The sequence below is a fragment of the Anomaloglossus baeobatrachus genome, chromosome 2, assembly GCF_048569485.1.
Source record: "Anomaloglossus baeobatrachus isolate aAnoBae1 chromosome 2, aAnoBae1.hap1, whole genome shotgun sequence".
NCBI classification, from domain to species: domain Eukaryota; kingdom Metazoa; phylum Chordata; class Amphibia; order Anura; family Aromobatidae; genus Anomaloglossus; species Anomaloglossus baeobatrachus.
In genome coordinates this window covers 475,778,332-475,794,438 of record NC_134354.1, presented here as the reverse complement: position 1 = coordinate 475,794,438, position 16,107 = coordinate 475,778,332, and the positions used below count along the sequence as shown (strand labels likewise).

Below are 16,107 nucleotides of genomic sequence, written 5' to 3'. Positions count from 1 at the left end.
ACCCTGTCACACAGTGTCAAACACAGCGATGTGTCCTGCACAGCAGGACATCGCCTTTGAAGAAAATGGCTTGGACCATTCTGCAACGATTAGCGATCTCACAGCAGGGGCCTGATCGCTGGTAGGTGTCACACATAACGAGATCGCTAACGGGATCGCTACTGCGTCATAGAAACCGTGACTCAGCTGCGATCTCGCTAGCGATCTCGTTATGTGTGACAGTACCTTAAGGGTGAGTTTATTAATTGTTTGACCAAATATATTAGGGTAATGTTCAAGCAGATAATTTTTTGAGGCCCCCAAAGGTTGGTAGAAATTTCCAAATGGCCCCCGGCAGTGAAAAGGTTCCCTACCCCTCGTTTATGGTTTCAATAAAATTAGATTTTTCAAAATTACAAATGATGTGACTTATCTAAGCAGGTAACAGGGTCAATATGTCTTGAGACAGATGAATAAAATATCAGAAAAAGAACACAATCCACTAGAGTGCTTTAGTATAAAAATATATATTTTATTTACAATATTTACAATATTTACAGTATGTACACTTTATACAATATATAAAAAATATAAAGTAAAATAAATTTATAAAAAAATGTATAAAAATAAAATATTTTTAAGTGATAAAAAAAATATGAGCTATATATATCAAAATTACTAAAAACCTAATAGAAATGTAAAAAATATAAAGAATGGTAAGTATATAAATAAATGTAAAAAAAAGTGCGGTTGCAGGTGGTGCTTGGTGGCAGTTGATGGCGGCGACTAGAGTGTTTTTGGTGGTTGGTGGTTGGCAGCTGGTGGTAGATGGTGATTGTGGCCTTTTTTTCTAATTAGTTGTAGCTGGTGAAAAAGAAAAGTGCGGTTGCAGGTGGTGCTTGGTGGCAGTTGATGGCGGCGGCTAGAGTGTTTTTGCTGGTTGGCAGCTGGTGGTAGATGGTTGTAAATGGTGATTGTGGCTTTTTTTTATAATTAGTTGTAGCTGGAGAAAAAGAAAAGTGCAGTTGCAGATGGTGCTTGGTGGCAGTTGATGGCGGCGACTAGAGTGTTTTTGGTGGTTGGTGGTTGGCAGCTGGTGGTAGATGGTGATTGTGGCCTTTTTTTCTAATTAGTTGTAGCTGGTGAAAAAGAAAAGTGTGGTTGCAGGTGGTGCTTGGTTACAGTCAATGGTGGCAGCTAAAGTGTTGATAGTGGTTGGTGGTTGGCAGCTGGTAGTAGATGGTGATTGTGGCGTTTTTTATCATTAGTTGTTCCTGGTGACGGCTTCATGGTGTTTTTGTAGCTGGTGTTTTTTTTTTTTCTTATCTTTCTATCTTCTTATCTTATCTTCTTATCCTAAAGGGTGGGGTGAGTGACTGGTGGTGACTTGACATGTACTCCAAATCGTTTGGAGTTGTCACCATCTGAAAAAAGAAACAATAAAAAAAAATTAGTAAAACCTTAATTCACAGGGTCCTCATCTTTCTTCCCCAAACACAGAAATTAAGACATAAAAATGCTCTGTATTACCTAAATTGTCTCTCCAGTAAAGGAGACAAACTCTAGCACAGCGCCACCTATTGGAAGTAGCGATCCTAAAAGTCACAAGTGGATTTTTGACAATCCTTTGCAATATGACTCAGGATATATAAGCCAGATCAGAATCCCAATTTGCAGACACGGTGTTTCGGGGTGCTTGCCCCTCCTCAGTGCAAAGTATGGGGGTGTCTGATCTGGCTCATGAGAAAGCTATGTGGGGACCACGGGGGAACACTATTCTCCTTAAGGAGACTTTGCAAGCCAGTCTGGCTGCCAGGTAAGGGGACTTATAGCTGCAATGCCCCTAAAATTCCACGGGGGAACACTATTCTCCTTAAGGAGACTTTGCAAGCCAGTCTGGCTGCCAGGTAAGGGGACTTATAGCTGCAATGCCCCTCTGGGGAATATTCAAATTGTCTCTCCAGTAAAGGAGACAAACTCTAGCACAGCGCCACCTATTGGAAGTAGCGATCCTAAAAGTCACAAGTGGATTTTTGACAATCCTTTGCAATATGACTCAGGATATATAAGCCAGATCAGAATCCCAATTTGCAGACACGGTGTTTCGGGGTGCTTGCCCCTCCTCAGTGCAAAGTATGGGGGTGTCTGATCTGGCTCATGAGAAAGCTATGTGGGGACCACGGGGGAACACTATTCTCCTTAAGGAGACTTTGCAAGCCAGTCTGGCTGCCAGGTAAGGGGACTTATAGCTGCAATGCCCCTAAAATTCCACGGGGGAACACTATTCTCCTTAAGGAGACTTTGCAAGCCAGTCTGGCTGCCAGGTAAGGGGACTTATAGCTGCAATGCCCCTCTGGGGAATATTCAAATTGTCTCTCCAGTAAAGGAGACAAACTCTAGCACAGCGCCACCTATTGGAAGTAGCGATCCTAAAAGTCACAAGTGGATTTTTGACAATCCTTTGCAATATGACTCAGGATATATAAGCCAGATCAGAATCCCAATTTGCAGACACGGTGTTTCGGGGTGCTTGCCCCTCCTCAGTGCAAAGTATGGGGGTGTCTGATCTGGCTCATGAGAAAGCTATGTGGGGACCACGGGGGAACACTATTCTCCTTAAGGAGACTTTGCAAGCCAGTCTGGCTGCCAGGTAAGGGGACTTATAGCTGCAATGCCCCTAAAATTCCACGGGGGAACACTATTCTCCTTAAGGAGACTTTGCAAGCCAGTCTGGCTGCCAGGTAAGGGGACTTATAGCTGCAATGCCCCTCTGGGGAATATTCAAATTGTCTCTCCAGTAAAGGAGACAAACTCTAGCACAGCGCCACCTATTGGAAGTAGCGATCCTAAAAGTCACAAGTGGATTTTTGACAATCCTTTGCAATATGACTCAGGATATTAGTGATGTGTCGTTCGCGAACGAGCCGATTCTTTGAGCCGGCTCTTTGAAGTGAACGATATGAGCCGAATCATCAAAGTGAACGAGCCATAAAGAGCCGCTTTTTTTTTTTTTTTCTCTGCTTCAGGGGGAAGCAGGAGATAAGGAGAAGAGTAAAGTAAACACAAGCTCTGGGCAGGAGCTGACACTTAAAGCTATACACACATAGTGGTTCTTCCTTAGTTCAGTGGGCACAATTGAGTACCAGGGAATGATGTGCTAGGGTTAAGTTTTCTGACCTCCACTGGCACATATGGTAATGTGTAGGAGGAGAGGGGCTCAGCTTGTTTGCTGATAACAATGGACCCCTGACATGTTTATTTAACCCTGTAAGGTTTTCTTTCTGGCATAAAAAAGAGAAAATCATTGATAATAGCCATGTCTCCATTCCTTCAATGTTTAGTGGAAGCTGCTGTGTGTGTGTGTGTGTGTGTCTGTGTGTGTGTGTGTGTGTGTGTGTGTGTGTGTGTGTGTGTGTGTGTGTGTGTGTCTGTGTGAGTGTGTGTGTGTCTGTGTGTGTGTGTGAGTGTCTGTGTGTGTGTGTGAGTGTCTGTGTGTGTGTCTGTGTGTGAGTGTCTGTGTGTGTGTGTGTGTGTCTGTGTGTGTGTGTGTGTGTGTGTGTGAGTGTCTGTGCATGTGTGTGTGTGTTATTTTTTTTTTGTGACCACAATTGATATTTTTTTACTAGTTTGGTGACTACATACAACATATTCATTAGCCTCTATATGCATGTGTCTGTGGCGTTCTGGTGTCACAATTCTCGCAGTTAAGACTTCTTTTCTATTTCTGTTAACAAATCCTGGTATTATTAGATGTAAATAGATCTGACATCTGCACACATCTATAAAACACTTTTTTTTGTATGGCTTCCTAATTTTCAGTGGCGTAACTAGAGTCTGGTGAGCCACAGTGTGAAATTTAGACCTGGGCACTCCCCCACCTGTCACACTCCGTGCGCACACATGTTGGTCAGATCATATGTATGGGCCCCGTGTATATATGTCCCTTATCCTGGTATATATGGTGTTCCCCTCCCACCACCATAGTCATCCAATTATTATAACGCATCCCCATATTCCTCCATATATCACAATGTACCCTCATAGTCATTTATATATTATAATGCATCCCATAGTCCCCCATAGTCATCCAATTATAATAATGCACCCCCATTATCCTCCATATAGTATAATACTGCCTCACAGCCCTCCATATTGTATAATGCAGCCTCACAGCCTTCCATATAGTATAATGCAGCCTCACAGCCTTCCACATAGCATAATGCAGCCTCACAACTCGCCATAGACTATAATGCACCCCCCTCCTCCCCCATAATCCTCTGGCGAGCGTGTACTCATTAAAAAATAAATCTGTACTTACCTCTCCTGGTTTCCCCGCAGCCTAATGTGACTCACGATATCGCCATAGCGATGTCACTGTGGCGATATCGTGAGTGCATCGCCACGTGTGACCCGGCAAAATCGCCCCACAATTTATTGCTGGTCGCAGTCGCGAAGTTTTTGGTCCGGACCGAAAACCACGCAACTGCAATCTAGCGACATCGCTGCATGTGACACCTTCACACCAGCGACTTCAGGAGCTGCACTATAGCTCCTGGAGACACTGGTGTGATGCTATGGCATCACACAGCGACATTGCAGGAGAAGTCGCAGGTGAGATCGTCACATATGACATCTCACCCGTGACGTTGATGCGGTGGGCGGGGTCACACGGTCATCAGCGACGTTGCCCACCACATTGACATGTGTGACAGGGCCCTTACTTTAATTCAGAGATGGGAAACTTCAGGTCTTGAGTGCCACACACAGTGTAGATGATTCAATTATCAACTGTGCAATACTAAAGACCCCGTCAGACAGGGAGGTATCACTGGCGATGTTGCTGCAACTTAGTAGGCATGGTCAAGTTACAATGACATCGCCAGTGTGTCGCCTCGTGTGACAGGGCAATTTCCCGCTGCCACCGCTCATCTCCTGAATTCGGAGGTTGCCTAGCATTGCTGGGAAACCTGGCGATGAGGAGCAGGCGATCTGAACACATTGCCGCGTGTGACGCAGCAATAGTGTTCTAACACATGACGGGAGCCATACAAAGTATAGCCCCCTGCCTCGCCTGGACTACAGGCATGTTCAGAGGCGATCCTCCACCAGTGTGACGCAGCAATAGTGTTCTGACACACGACGGGAGCCATACAAAGTATAGCTCCCTGCCTCGCCTGGACTACAGGCATGTTCAGAGGCGATCCTCCACCAGTGTGACAGTACCATAAGGAAATCCTGAACACATGACCTGCACCCTCCAGACCTGGAGTTCCTCACCTCTGCTTTAGTTGATCAATGTGTGATTGCTGTAGGGCAGCACCCGACACCTCAGGTGATCAGCTGTTCTTAATGTTGGCCAGATTTGCTGTTATGAAGGTGCTCCATCTTGTATGTAGTGACAGCGGCTAGATACGGCACATCCGCCCTCCAGCCATCACACATTGATTACCTATAGTAAGGCCAGGCCATCAATGTTAGTCAGGACAACCTCTATACATTTGTTTTATGTGCAATACTACCTCAATGACATTTATTGTCACTTAACTGTTAAAAAAGTTGGTATGTAACTAGTGTTGCATTGCCATATTGTGTTCCACTTGCTGGGATTTGTAGTGCTGTGCACCACCAGCAGACGTTGGACCCATGCTATGTTAGCATTTAAACATTTCTGTTCCAGGTTGTGTTGTAATAAACTGATTTTGCTATTCAGTATCCTATGCTTCCATATGTTGGTGTGCGTACAGTATGTGTGTACAATGTGTGTATGTACAGTATGTGTGTACAATGTGTGTATGTACAGTGTGTGTGTACAATGTGTGTATGTACAGTGTGTGTGTACAATGTGTGTATGTACAGTGTGTGTGTACAATGTGTGTATGTATGTGTGTCCTTTGTGTTCAGTATGTACAGTGTGTGTGTACAATGTGTGTATGTACAGTATGTGTGTACAATGTGTGTATGTACAGTATGTGTGTACAATGTGTGTATGTACAGTATGTGTGTACAATGTGTGTATGTAGTGTGTGTGTACAATGTGTGTATGTACAGTATGTGTGTACAATGTGTGTATGTATGTGTGTCCTTTGTGTTCAGTATGTACAGTGTGTGTGTACAATGTGTGTATGTACAGTGTGTGTGTACAATGTGTGTATGTATGTGTGTCCTTTGTGTTCAGTATGTACAGTGTGTGTGTACAATGTGTGTATGTACAGTATGTGTGTACAATGTGTGTAAGTACAGTATGTGTGTACAATGTGTGTATGTAGTGTGTGTGTACAATGTGTGTATGTACAGTATGTGTGTACAATGTGTGTATACAATGTGTGTATGTACAGTATGTGTGTACAATGTGTGTATGTATGTGTGTCCTTTGTGTTCAGTATGTACAGTGTGTGTGTACAATGTGTGTATGTACAGTGTGTGTGTACAATGTGTGTATGTATGTGTGTCCTTTGTGTTCAGTATGTACAGTGTGTGTGTACAATGTGTGTATGTACAGTATGTGTGTACAATGTGTGTATGTACAGTATGTGTGTACAATGTGTGTATGTAGTGTGTGTGTACAATGTGTGTATGTACAGTATGTGTGTACAATGTGTGTATGTATGTGTGTCCTTTGTGTTCAGTATGTACAGTGTGTGTGTACAATGTGTGTATGTACAGTGTGTGTGTACAATGTGTGTATGTATGTGTGTCCTTTGTGTTCAGTATGTACAGTGTGTGTTGCACATATAGTGACAGGCAGCACAGTAATTGCAACTCGCCTTTATTTTCAGGAATTATAATCTTTTGTAGGAGCGACACATATCAGAGCACTGACTAATGTAGAAAGGACATGTACAAAAAACACCACATAAAAGAGGAGCGAGGGCCCTGTCCAGAAGAGCTGACAATCTGAGGAAACGGAAACAATAATGCTAAAAACTGTTTTTACTGCTTCACTAGATACATACAAGGGTGTAGAATGAGGTTCCCAATGTACAGGGGAGGTTCTGTATCATCATAAGGTGTAGCAGAGGGTTTTTTTTAAAAAAAGAGCCGTTTTTTGAGCCGAAAGAGCCGATTCTTTTTGGTGAGCCGAGCCGAATGAGCCGGCTCATCAAAAAGAGCCGGACTGCCCATCACTACAGGATATATAAGCCAGATCAGAATCCCAATTTGCAGACACGGTGTTTCGGGGTGCTTGCCCCTCCTCAGTGCAAAGTATGGGGGTGTCTGATCTGGCTCATGAGAAAGCTATGTGGGGACCACGGGGGAACACTATTCTCCTTAAGGAGACTTTGCAAGCCAGTCTGGCTGCCAGGTAAGGGGACTTATAGCTGCAATGCCCCTAAAATTCCACGGGGGAACACTATTCTCCTTAAGGAGACTTTGCAAGCCAGTCTGGCTGCCAGGTAAGGGGACTTATAGCTGCAATGCCCCTCTGGGGAATATTCAAATTGTCTCTCCAGTAAAGGAGACAAACTCTAGCACAGCGCCACCTATTGGAAGTAGCGATCCTAAAAGTCACAAGTGGATTTTTGACAATCCTTTGCAATATGACTCAGGATATATAAGCCAGATCAGAATCCCAATTTGCAGACACGGTGTTTCGGGGTGCTTGCCCCTCCTCAGTGCAAAGTATGGGGGTGTCTGATCTGGCTCATGAGAAAGCTATGTGGGGACCACGGGGGAACACTATTCTCCTTAAGGAGACTTTGCAAGCCAGTCTGGCTGCCAGGTAAGGGGACTTATAGCTGCAATGCCCCTAAAATTCCACGGGGGAACACTATTCTCCTTAAGGAGACTTTGCAAGCCAGTCTGGCTGCCAGGTAAGGGGACTTATAGCTGCAATGCCCCTCTGGGGAATATTCAAATTGTCTCTCCAGTAAAGGAGACAAACTCTAGCACAGCGCCACCTATTGGAAGTAGCGATCCTAAAAGTCACAAGTGGATTTTTGACAATCCTTTGCAATATGACTCAGGATATATAAGCCAGATCAGAATCCCAATTTGCAGACACGGTGTTTCGGGGTGCTTGCCCCTCCTCAGTGCAAAGTATGGGGGTGTCTGATCTGGCTCATGAGAAAGCTATGTGGGGACCACGGGGGAACACTATTCTCCTTAAGGAGACTTTGCAAGCCAGTCTGGCTGCCAGGTAAGGGGACTTATAGCTGCAATGCCCCTAAAATTCCACGGGGGAACACTATTCTCCTTAAGGAGACTTTGCAAGCCAGTCTGGCTGCCAGGTAAGGGGACTTATAGCTGCAATGCCCCTCTGGGGAATATTCAAATTGTCTCTCCAGTAAAGGAGACAAACTCTAGCACAGCGCCACCTATTGGAAGTAGCGATCCTAAAAGTCACAAGTGGATTTTTGACAATCCTTTGCAATATGACTCAGGATATATAAGCCAGATCAGAATCCCAATTTGCAGACACGGTGTTTCGGGGTGCTTGCCCCTCCTCAGTGCAAAGTATGGGGGTGTCTGATCTGGCTCATGAGAAAGCTATGTGGGGACCACGGGGGAACACTATTCTCCTTAAGGAGACTTTGCAAGCCAGTCTGGCTGCCAGGTAAGGGGACTTATAGCTGCAATGCCCCTAAAATTCCACGGGGGAACACTATTCTCCTTAAGGAGACTTTGCAAGCCAGTCTGGCTGCCAGGTAAGGGGACTTATAGCTGCAATGCCCCTCTGGGGAATATTCAAATTGTCTCTCCAGTAAAGGAGACAAACTCTAGCACAGCGCCACCTATTGGAAGTAGCGATCCTAAAAGTCACAAGTGGATTTTTGACAATCCTTTGCAATATGACTCAGGATATATAAGCCAGATCAGAATCCCAATTTGCAGACACGGTGTTTCGGGGTGCTTGCCCCTCCTCAGTGCAAAGTATGGGGGTGTCTGATCTGGCTCATGAGAAAGCTATGTGGGGACCACGGGGGAACACTATTCTCCTTAAGGAGACTTTGCAAGCCAGTCTGGCTGCCAGGTAAGGGGACTTATAGCTGCAATGCCCCTAAAATTCCACGGGGGAACACTATTCTCCTTAAGGAGACTTTGCAAGCCAGTCTGGCTGCCAGGTAAGGGGACTTATAGCTGCAATGCCCCTCTGGGGAATATTCAAATTGTCTCTCCAGTAAAGGAGACAAACTCTAGCACAGCGCCACCTATTGGAAGTAGCGATCCTAAAAGTCACAAGTGGATTTTTGACAATCCTTTGCAATATGACTCAGGATATATAAGCCAGATCAGAATCCCAATTTGCAGACACGGTGTTTCGGGGTGCTTGCCCCTCCTCAGTGCAAAGTATGGGGGTGTCTGATCTGGCTCATGAGAAAGCTATGTGGGGACCACGGGGGAACACTATTCTCCTTAAGGAGACTTTGCAAGCCAGTCTGGCTGCCAGGTAAGGGGACTTATAGCTGCAATGCCCCTAAAATTCCACGGGGGAACACTATTCTCCTTAAGGAGACTTTGCAAGCCAGTCTGGCTGCCAGGTAAGGGGACTTATAGCTGCAATGCCCCTCTGGGGAATATTCAAATTGTCTCTCCAGTAAAGGAGACAAACTCTAGCACAGCGCCACCTATTGGAAGTAGCGATCCTAAAAGTCACAAGTGGATTTTTGACAATCCTTTGCAATATGACTCAGGATATATAAGCCAGATCAGAATCCCAATTTGCAGACACGGTGTTTCGGGGTGCTTGCCCCTCCTCAGTGCAAAGTATGGGGGTGTCTGATCTGGCTCATGAGAAAGCTATGTGGGGACCACGGGGGAACACTATTCTCCTTAAGGAGACTTTGCAAGCCAGTCTGGCTGCCAGGTAAGGGGACTTATAGCTGCAATGCCCCTAAAATTCCACGGGGGAACACTATTCTCCTTAAGGAGACTTTGCAAGCCAGTCTGGCTGCCAGGTAAGGGGACTTATAGCTGCAATGCCCCTCTGGGGAATATTCAAATTGTCTCTCCAGTAAAGGAGACAAACTCTAGCACAGCGCCACCTATTGGAAGTAGCGATCCTAAAAGTCACAAGTGGATTTTTGACAATCCTTTGCAATATGACTCAGGATATATAAGCCAGATCAGAATCCCAATTTGCAGACACGGTGTTTCGGGGTGCTTGCCCCTCCTCAGTGCAAAGTATGGGGGTGTCTGATCTGGCTCATGAGAAAGCTATGTGGGGACCACGGGGGAACACTATTCTCCTTAAGGAGACTTTGCAAGCCAGTCTGGCTGCCAGGTAAGGGGACTTATAGCTGCAATGCCCCTAAAATTCCACGGGGGAACACTATTCTCCTTAAGGAGACTTTGCAAGCCAGTCTGGCTGCCAGGTAAGGGGACTTATAGCTGCAATGCCCCTCTGGGGAATATTCAAATTGTCTCTCCAGTAAAGGAGACAAACTCTAGCACAGCGCCACCTATTGGAAGTAGCGATCCTAAAAGTCACAAGTGGATTTTTGACAATCCTTTGCAATATGACTCAGGATATATAAGCCAGATCAGAATCCCAATTTGCAGACACGGTGTTTCGGGGTGCTTGCCCCTCCTCAGTGCAAAGTATGGGGGTGTCTGATCTGGCTCATGAGAAAGCTATGTGGGGACCACGGGGGAACACTATTCTCCTTAAGGAGACTTTGCAAGCCAGTCTGGCTGCCAGGTAAGGGGACTTATAGCTGCAATGCCCCTAAAATTCCACGGGGGAACACTATTCTCCTTAAGGAGACTTTGCAAGCCAGTCTGGCTGCCAGGTAAGGGGACTTATAGCTGCAATGCCCCTCTGGGGAATATTCAAATTGTCTCTCCAGTAAAGGAGACAAACTCTAGCACAGCGCCACCTATTGGAAGTAGCGATCCTAAAAGTCACAAGTGGATTTTTGACAATCCTTTGCAATATGACTCAGGATATATAAGCCAGATCAGAATCCCAATTTGCAGACACGGTGTTTCGGGGTGCTTGCCCCTCCTCAGTGCAAAGTATGGGGGTGTCTGATCTGGCTCATGAGAAAGCTATGTGGGGACCACGGGGGAACACTATTCTCCTTAAGGAGACTTTGCAAGCCAGTCTGGCTGCCAGGTAAGGGGACTTATAGCTGCAATGCCCCTAAAATTCCACGGGGGAACACTATTCTCCTTAAGGAGACTTTGCAAGCCAGTCTGGCTGCCAGGTAAGGGGACTTATAGCTGCAATGCCCCTCTGGGGAATATTCAAATTGTCTCTCCAGTAAAGGAGACAAACTCTAGCACAGCGCCACCTATTGGAAGTAGCGATCCTAAAAGTCACAAGTGGATTTTTGACAATCCTTTGCAATATGACTCAGGATATATAAGCCAGATCAGAATCCCAATTTGCAGACACGGTGTTTCGGGGTGCTTGCCCCTCCTCAGTGCAAAGTATGGGGGTGTCTGATCTGGCTCATGAGAAAGCTATGTGGGGACCACGGGGGAACACTATTCTCCTTAAGGAGACTTTGCAAGCCAGTCTGGCTGCCAGGTAAGGGGACTTATAGCTGCAATGCCCCTAAAATTCCACGGGGGAACACTATTCTCCTTAAGGAGACTTTGCAAGCCAGTCTGGCTGCCAGGTAAGGGGACTTATAGCTGCAATGCCCCTCTGGGGAATATTCAAATTGTCTCTCCAGTAAAGGAGACAAACTCTAGCACAGCGCCACCTATTGGAAGTAGCGATCCTAAAAGTCACAAGTGGATTTTTGACAATCCTTTGCAATATGACTCAGGATATATAAGCCAGATCAGAATCCCAATTTGCAGACACGGTGTTTCGGGGTGCTTGCCCCTCCTCAGTGCAAAGTATGGGGGTGTCTGATCTGGCTCATGAGAAAGCTATGTGGGGACCACGGGGGAACACTATTCTCCTTTTTGGTCCTTTTCTCAGGGGGCATCTCGCTGGTGTCTTGAGCTGCGCTCCCCGAGTCCTTCTCCTCCTTTTGATTCTCTATCCTGAAAAACAAAAAACTCCTGATGTTCTGCAGGTATAATGAACAAGAAATAAGATTTTGTAATCCGATTATAGTGTGAAGTCGGTGCCATCGCTCAGAATAACTCACTTATGGGATGTGGTAGGCTCGTCCTCAAATTTTCTTTTTGTTGGCATAAGCCCTAACATTGCGGCAAACTCCATTCTGTTTAGAGGAGACAGTAAATGTGAGAAGCATTAGGAGTGATAACAATTTTCACTTGATATATAAAGAGACATGACCACTTTTATCCCCAATATATGCAAATAAAAGTAAATCTATTCTTTGTAACAGCTGTAATAATACTATACAAGTGGTGGATTACTTAGTGATGATGGGGGTCTCTATCACTGTATCGGGATCTCCGATCTCAGGGAGTATGGCGGCTTGTTCAAGGAAATATTTTAATGTTCTTGTTTTTTTATATATATCCTTCTTCTTTTTGTATCGTCTCTTCCTTTTATTTTTTGGTGGCTCAGGAGGAGGAGGAGGAGGAACTAATAGTGGAGAGAATGGAGAATGGGAAATGTATTTGATTAGAAAGTGATAGGAGCAGATGTGAGGCTACACTTTACTGTGGACTTTCAGGGTGAGTTCTATCTAAGGCTGCTCTTATACCTGGTCTCACTCCTTTATTTTTTCTGGTAGATCTTCGTACATCTGACATAATGGCAGATTTAGGTTTTCACTTTACCAAATGTAAATATGAAATGTTGTATTTTCTCCACTCTGTCAGTTACTGGTGCAAGGTTCTGTTGCCATAGAGATAGAATGTTTGGGCATAATGCGTCAGTTTGTGCCATCACTCACTGGACTGAACTACTCACTGCAGGGCCGTAATCACCGCTAATTTATAGAGCGCCTATCATCAGTATAATGTTTATGGATACAAATACAATATAATAAAATATGTTACACCACATGAGGAGGATTCTAGTGACTTTTACCTGTGTTTCTTCATCAAAGTGAATCATTATCACATGTTCCTAAGATGCGTCTCTCCCCACATAATGTAAAATATGGTATCTTCCACAATGTACTGGCAGCTGATTGGCTATCTTTTGACCTTCTCAACAAGATGAATCTATGGGGTTTCATGAGAGATTGACAACTTTAGATTAGTTTAACCAAATATTTCTTTCTAAACAGTACAAAAGGAAATAAATACAGAAAATTGTTTCTGAGGATCTTTCACACTTCACTGAAATATGAAATTAAAAAAGCAATCAAAACATTTTTAGGGCCCTTAAATTAGTATCAATAACAGCGTTAGCTCATCATATAAAATACAGGCCCTCATGTTTTTACCATACAAATGAATACAGTAAAAACAAAGCGTACAAAATCACGTCAGGACGGCATTTCTTCACCATTGTATCCCACTTGGAATGTTTTCTTATTTGTAGTATATTTTCATTGCTCTTGGAAAACTGGGAATAAAAAATCTAAACATAAGATGACAATTTGCAAGACAGGCAATGGGTCAATATATATGTTAAAGTATTAATTTATTAATAGAAAACAAAATCTTCTTTTTTTTATCTTTTTTTGGAGGGTGAGGGTGTACTATTTTTCACCATGAGCACATGCAGTGGCATCATCTGTTCACGGGAGAAAACTAAACTGGCCACCAATGTAAGCAAGGCTAATGCAATCCTCCTCAATCTTCTCATTATCATCTTTCTCGTAACCAAGCCACATCCGCAAAAGTACCTGGTCGTTGTGATCTTCACTATCATCATGTCCGACACATATTCTGTATTCTTATTGCTGTTAATGCAATGCATTATCAGTTATCCATCTGTAAGTTAGTAAAAAAATTGTTGCCCAGTGTTATCTATCCATCTAATATCTATTATCTGTCTATCTCTTAGGGGTACTTTGCACGCTGTGACATCGCAAGCCGATTCTGCGATGTCGAGCGCGATAGTCCCCATCGCAGCAGCGATATCTTGTGATTGCTGCCATAGCGAACATTATCGCTACGTCAGCTTCACATGCACTCACCTGCCCTGCGACGTCGCTCTGGCCGGCGACCCGCCTCCTTATTAAGGGGGCGGGTCGTGCGGCGTCATAGCGACGTCACACGGCAGGTAGCCAATAGAAGCGGAGGGGTGAAGATGAGCGGGATGTGGCCCCCTCCTTCCTTCCGCAGAGCCGGTGTTAGACGCGGTGACGCAGGTAGGAGATGTTCCTCGCTCCTGCGGCTTCTCACACAGCTGCTGCAGGAACGAGGAACAACATCGTACCTGTCACTGCTGGCAAATTATGGAAATGTCGGACCCTACACCGATGATACGATAACGACGCTTTTGCGCTCTTTAATCGTATCAAAAAGGATTTACACACTACGATATCGACTGCGACACCGGATATGCGTCACTTCCGATTTGACCCCACCGATATCGCACCTGCGATGTTGTAGTGTGCAAAGCCCGCCTTATACACACACACACACACACACACACACACACACACACACACCAGACTGTGGATTCCTGCAATCTTCCAAGGCCATTACAAGAAGAATAGGGGCCCTGTAAAATTGCCCAGTTTACTCTCCCTACCTAATGCAAGTCCTGCATACCAGCCTGTCTCCTGTTCAGTTCTTTGAGACTTCTGCAATTAAGAGACATTTGGTCATATGACTGTGAAGTCATCAAAAGTCCTTAAACAATCTGAACCTCAGAATACAACTGCTGAGACCCAATAGAGAGTGAGGCCCTAAGAATTTGTGAAGTTTGACTCCCCCTTACACCAGCAATGACTGTAACTAAGACTTATTTTTGTAGTAGGGCTTATATTTCAAGCATACTCCAAGAATCTGGTAAAAGCATGCTAGGGCTTACTTTTAGGTTAGGTCTTATTTTTGGGGAAACACTATATATATATATATATATATGTATATATATATATATATATGTATATGTATATATATATATATATATTTTCCCCAAGTAAGACAGTGTCTTATATTAATTTTTGCTCCCAGAGATGCTTGGTCTTATTTTCAGGGGATGTCTTATTTTTTCATGAAGAAAAATTCACATTTATTGTTCAACAGAAAAAAAGAACATTTATTATATACTATACAGTAGCTGTCGTCACAAACCAACATAAACAGATAAACTGTGAATCCTATTAAGAATTCTTACTACTACCATTATTTCCATGTACAACATGCCCTGGTATTCTGTTTGGCGGGCATGGCATCAAAGAAAAACTTTGGTAAGTCTTACTTTCGGGGGAGGCCTTAAGGGGGCTTTACACGCTGCGACATCGCTAATGCGGAGTCATTGGGGTCACGGAATTTGTGACGCACATCCGGCCGCATTAGCGATGCCGTTGCGTGTGACACCGATAAGCGATTTTCCATCGTTGCAAAAACGTGCAAAATCGCTAATCGGAGACATGGGGGTCCATTCTTAAAAATCGTTACTGCAGCAGTAATGAAGTTGTTCCTCGTTCCTGCGGCAGAACACATCGCTGCATGTGACACCGCAGGAACGAGGAAGCTCTCCTTACCTGCCTCCCGGCTGCTATGCAGAAGGAAGGAGGTGGGCGGGATGTTACGTCCCGCTCATCTCCGCCCCTCCGCTGCTATTGGGCGGCGGTTCAGTGACGCTTCAGTGACGTCGCTGTGACGCCGCACGGACCGCCCCCTTAGAAAGGAGGCGGTTCGCCGGTCACAGCGACGTCGCCGGACAGGTAAGTATGTGTGACGGCTCTAGGCGATGTTGTGCGGCACGGGCAGCGATTTGCCCGTGTCGCGCAACAGATGGGGGTGGGTACCCACACTAGCGATATCGGGACCGATATCGCAGTGTGTAAAGTAGCCTTTATACTGTATTTAGCAATTCAGCAAAAACTCTACTATGTCTTATTTTCAGGGGATGTCTTATTTTCGGGGAAACAAGGTATGTGGGGGGGGGTGGCTACAGTGTGATTTTGTGTTATGAAATAGTCACATGAAAGAAAATTTGCACTTTAAAGTAAATCTCCAATTTTATCATGTATAGATGGGACCTTTTATCATTTCCATTTCTTAACAGTATTTTAAGATGTTATGTAATCATTGTAAATACAACAAAATCATATATTAGTAACTTGTGTTAGTCCTGGGCTGCAGAAGATTGCAATTTGTTAGCCACAGAGTGTGAGTTTACAAAAC

General features: G+C 44.6%; 1 long non-coding RNA gene across 2 annotated transcripts; it reads right to left on the bottom strand.

Annotated features, from left to right (window-relative positions):
* Positions 1 to 648: 648 nt before the first annotated feature.
* On the bottom strand, positions 649 to 12,410 carry LOC142290284 (uncharacterized). Of its 2 annotated transcripts, none has more exons than XR_012750261.1 (3): positions 12,262 to 12,410; positions 12,027 to 12,101; positions 649 to 1,403 (listed from the first exon to the last, which is right to left on the bottom strand). It is a non-coding gene; the product is annotated as an uncharacterized LOC142290284 (long non-coding RNA). The 2 variants fall into 2 exon arrangements; XR_012750262.1 differs by lacking the exon at positions 649 to 1,403 and adding an exon at positions 11,839 to 11,919.
* Between the last annotated feature and the right edge of the window lie 3,697 nt (positions 12,411 to 16,107).